Raw genomic sequence first — 5,000 nt, 5'->3', positions numbered from 1 at the left:
TAAAGTACAAACGTGCAAGCATACTAACCTAACCCTAGGTAAGGCATGTCAGAGCGAAAGACAGTAAACTCGAATGAGCCATGAAAGAGCGGTGCGGGGCCGGTCGGAGCGCACCCTTTTCTCGGTGGCTGGTGGGCGAGAGAGTGCTGCGTCGCCGGCATCGGCGTCGAAAGAAGCCGAGCCAAAAAAAGTTAAAGTACAAACGTGCAAGCATACTAACCTAACCCTAGGTAAGGCATGTCAGAGCGAAAGACAGTAATTTCGAATGAGCCATGAAAGAGCGGTGCGGGGCCGGTCGGAGCGCACCCTTTTCTCGGTGGCTGGCGGGCGAGAGAGTGCTGCGTCGCCGGCATCGGCGTCGAAAGAAGCCGAGCCGAAAAAAGTTAAAGTACAAACGTGCAAGCATACTAACCTAACCCTAGGTAAGGCATGTCAGAGCGAAAGACAGTAATTTCGAATGAGCCAAGAAAGAGCGGTGCGGGGCCGGTCGGAGCGCACCCTTTTCTCGGTGGCTGGCGGGCGAGAAAGTGCTGCGTCGCCGGCATCGGCGTCGAAAGAAGCCGAGCCAAAAAAAGTTAAAGTACAAACGTGCAAGCATACTAACCTAACCCTAGGTAAGGCATGTCAGAGCGAAAGACAGTAATTTCGAATGAGCCAAGAAAGAGCGGTGCGGGGCCGGTCGGAGCGCACCCTTTTCTCGGTGGCTGGCGGGCGAGAGAGTGCTGCGTCGCCGGCATCGGCGTCGAAAGAAGCCGAGCCGAAAAAAGTTAAAGTACAAACGTGCAAGCATACTAACCTAACCCTAGGTAAGGCATGTCAGAGCGAAAGACAGTAAACTCGAATGAGCCATGAAAGAGCGGTGCGGGGCCGGTCGGAGCGCACCCTTTTCTCGGTGGCTGGCGGGCGAGAGAGTGCTGCGTCGCCGGCATCGGCGTCGAAAGAAGCCGAGCCGAAAAAAGTTAAAGTACAAACGTGCAAGCATACTAACCTAACCCTAGGTAAGGCATGTCAGAGCGAAAGACAGTAATTTCGAATGAGCCAAGAAAGAGCGGTGCGGGGCCGGTCGGAGCGCACCCTTTTCTCGGTGGCTGGCGGGCGAGAAAGTGCTGCGTCGCCGGCATCGGCGTCGAAAGAAGCCGAGCCGAAAAAAGTTAAAGTACAAACGTGCAAGCATACTAACCTAACCCTAGGTAAGGCATGTCAGAGCGAAAGACAGTAAACTCGAATGAGCCATGAAAGAGCGGTGCGGGGCCGGTCGGAGCGCACCCTTTTCTCGGTGGCTGGTGGGCGAGAGAGTGCTGCGTCGCCGGCATCGGCGTCGAAAGAAGCCGAGCCAAAAAAAGTTAAAGTACAAACGTGCAAGCATACTAACCTAACCCTAGGTAAGGCATGTCAGAGCGAAAGACAGTAAACTCGAATGAGCCATGAAAGAGCGGTGCGGGGCCGGTCGGAGCGCACCCTTTTCTCGGTGGCTGGTGGGCGAGAGAGTGCTGCGTCGCCGGCATCGGCGTCGAAAGAAGCCGAGCCAAAAAAAGTTAAAGTACAAACGTGCAAGCATACTAACCTAACCCTAGGTAAGGCATGTCAGAGCGAAAGACAGTAATTTCGAATGAGCCATGAAAGAGCGGTGCGGGGCCGGTCGGAGCGCACCCTTTTCTCGGTGGCTGGCGGGCGAGAGAGTGCTGCGTCGCCGGCATCGGCGTCGAAAGAAGCCGAGCCGAAAAAAGTTAAAGTACAAACGTGCAAGCATACTAACCTAACCCTAGGTAAGGCATGTCAGAGCGAAAGACAGTAATTTCGAATGAGCCAAGAAAGAGCGGTGCGGGGCCGGTCGGAGCGCACCCTTTTCTCGGTGGCTGGCGGGCGAGAAAGTGCTGCGTCGCCGGCATCGGCGTCGAAAGAAGCCGAGCCAAAAAAAGTTAAAGTACAAACGTGCAAGCATACTAACCTAACCCTAGGTAAGGCATGTCAGAGCGAAAGACAGTAATTTCGAATGAGCCATGAAAGAGCGGTGCGGGGCCGGTCGGAGCGCACCCTTTTCTCGGTGGCTGGCGGGCGAGAGAGTGCTGCGTCGCCGGCATCGGCGTCGAAAGAAGCCGAGCCAAAAAAAGTTAAAGTACAAACGTGCAAGCATACTAACCTAACCCTAGGTAAGGCATGTCAGAGCGAAAGACAGTAATTTCGAATGAGCCAAGAAAGAGCGGTGCGGGGCCGGTCGGAGCGCACCCTTTTCTCGGTGGCTGGCGGGCGAGAGAGTGCTGCGTCGCCGGCATCGGCGTCGAAAGAAGCCGAGCCGAAAAAAGTTAAAGTACAAACGCGATGCTAATGAGCGAGCCGTTGTCTCGACTAATATGTAGGGGGCGTTCGATCGAGCGTCTGGCTTGAGCGCTTGTCGGCCTAGCAGAACGGTCGCATTGTTATGCCCGGGTTTTAGGCACCGCTGCAGGCGGCCGGCAGAGCTCTTGTTTGTGCGAAACTGAATGGATCGAGCCCGAGAGAGGGCGAGCAAAGAAAAAACGCAAATCGCTCCGCCTGGCACTGCCGGCGAGAGCGTGGACGTCGCGGCCAGCGACTGTCGAAGCTGAGTACGGCCGCAGGCGATTGCCTCGGTCTTAAACGAATGCGACGAGCACGCGCCGGGCGGCCCAGCAAGGGCCGAGCGCAGCTGTCGCAGCTATCTGGTTGATCCTGCCAGTAGTGATATGCTTGTCTCAAAGATTAAGCCATGCAGGTGCAAGTACGAGTTCTCGTAAAGCGAAACTGCGAATGGCTCATTAAATCAGTCTTGGTTTATTTGGTCTCGTAAGCGAAGTGGATAACTGTGGTAATTCTAGAGCTAATACATGCATTAAGCGCCGACTTCGGGAGGCGCGCTTTTATCAGATCAAAACCGACCGGGTTCGTCCTGTGACGTTTGATGACTCTGGATAACCACGCGGATCGTACGGTCTCTGCACCGACGACGTATCATTCAAGTGTCTGCCCTATCAACTGTCGAAGGTACGCTACGTGCCTACCTTTGTGATAACGGGTAACGGGGAATCAGGGTTCGATTCCGGAGAGGGAGCCTGAGAAACGGCTACCACATCCAAGGAAGGCAGCAGGCGCGCAAATTACCCATTCCCGACACGGGGAGGTAGTGACGAAAAATAACAATACAGGACTCTAACGAGGCCCTGTAATTGGAATGAGTACATCCTAAAACTCTTAACGAGTATCCATTGGAGGGCAAGTCTGGTGCCAGCAGCCGCGGTAATTCCAGCTCCAACAGTGTATGCTAAAGTTGTTGCGGTTGAAAAGCTCGTAGTTGGATTTTGGGCGAGCGCCGCCGGTCCGTCGCAAGGCGTGTCACTGGTTGCGTTCGCCTCACCTTCGGTTCTCCGTCGGTGCTCTTGACTGAGTGTCGGCGGTGGCCGATAAGTTTACTTTGAAAAAATTAGAGTGTTCAAAGCAGGCTGTTCGCCTGCATAGTGTTGCATGGAATAATGGAATAGGACCTCGGTTCTATTTTGTTGGTTTTCGGAGCACGAGGTAATGATTAAGAGGGACAGACGGGGGCGTCCGTACTCTGCCGTTAGAGGTGAAATTCTTGGATCGGCGGAAGACGAACTACTGCGAAAGCATTCGCCAAGAATGTTTTCTTTAATCAAGAGCGAAAGTCAGAGGTTCGAAGACGATCAGATACCGTCCTAGTTCTGACTATAAACGATGCCAACTAGCGATCGGGAGGCGTTACCATGACGACCTTTCCGGCAGCTTCCGGGAAACCAAAGTCTTTGGGTTCCGGGGGAAGTATGGTTGCAAAGCTGAAACTTAAAGGAATTGACGGAAGGGCACCACCAGGAGTGGAGCCTGCGGCTTAATTTGACTCAACACGGGGAAACTCACCCGGCCCGGACACAGGTAGGATTGACAGATTGAGAGCTCTTTCTTGATTCTGTGGGTGGTGGTGCATGGCCGTTCTTAGTTGGTGGAGCGATTTGTCTGGTTAATTCCGATAACGAACGAGACTCTGGCATGCTAAATAGTTACGCGACCTTCTCGGTCGGCGTCTAACTTCTTAGAGGGACTAGTGGCGTTTAGCCACACGAGATTGAGCAATAACAGGTCTGTGATGCCCTTAGATGTCCGGGGCCGCACGCGCGCTACACTGAGTGAAGCAGCGACTGTCTAACCTAGGCCGAAAGGTCCGGGTAACCCGTTGAACCTCATTCGTGATTGGGATAGGGACTTGCAATTGTTTCCCTTGAACGAGGAATTCCCAGTAAGCGCAAGTCATCAACTTGCGTTGATTACGTCCCTGCCCTTTGTACACACCGCCCGTCGCTACTACCGATTGAATGGTTTAGTGAGATCCTTGGATCGGCCCCGTCGCGGCTGGCAACGGCCGCGTCGGCGTGTCGAGAAGACGATCAAACTTGATCATTTAGAGGAAGTAAAAGTCGTAACAAGGTTTCCGTAGGTGAACCTGCGGAAGGATCATTACCGAAAGTGGTGGTAGGCCCCGGCCGACCGCGCACTTAATTGTCTTTGGGTGCCGCCGAGAGGGCGGCCGTCAATCGGGGTTCCGCCCCGTGCGACACGCGTAACACGTTGGCATAGCAAGGCAGCCGAGTGCGATGGTGGCTTCTGGGCACCGCGCTCGATGTGCCGCCGGCCCAGCCCGGCGGTCGCTCGGCGCCATTTGTTGGTGTTTTTGTGCAGTTGTTGTCGGTGGTGGTTTTGTGGTCGATCCCACAGTGTGACGTCCGCGCGCTTCGGCGCCGGGCGAAACGTCGAGGACGACTCTTAACGGTGGATCACTCGGCTCGCGAGTCGATGAAGGACGCAGCCAAGTGCGAGAAGTAATGTGAATTGCAGAACACATTGAACGTCGACCTTCTGAACGCGAATTGCGGTCTCGGTTCAATCCCGGGACCGCGTCTGCCTCAGGGTCGCGTTCGTCCTCACCCGAGGGCCGTCGCCTGGCCTCTGCGAAGACGGCCGGGCGTCGCCCCAAG

At 55.0% G+C, this 5,000-nt stretch overlaps 2 non-coding genes across 2 annotated transcripts; both read left to right on the top strand.

Annotated features, from left to right (window-relative positions):
- The first annotated feature begins 2,675 nt into the window (after positions 1-2,675).
- LOC144424936 (small subunit ribosomal RNA) lies at positions 2,676-4,485 on the top strand. The gene has a single exon (XR_013477155.1). It is a non-coding gene; the product is annotated as a small subunit ribosomal RNA (ribosomal RNA).
- Positions 4,486-4,783: 298 nt separating this feature from the next.
- On the top strand, positions 4,784-4,937 carry LOC144424960 (5.8S ribosomal RNA). The gene has a single exon (XR_013477175.1). It is a non-coding gene; the product is annotated as a 5.8S ribosomal RNA (ribosomal RNA).
- The last annotated feature ends 63 nt before the right edge of the window (positions 4,938-5,000 follow it).

This window comes from Styela clava, chromosome 6, assembly GCF_964204865.1.
Source record: "Styela clava chromosome 6, kaStyClav1.hap1.2, whole genome shotgun sequence".
Taxonomy (NCBI): domain Eukaryota; kingdom Metazoa; phylum Chordata; class Ascidiacea; order Stolidobranchia; family Styelidae; genus Styela; species Styela clava.
This window is presented reverse-complemented; position numbering and strand designations above follow the sequence as displayed.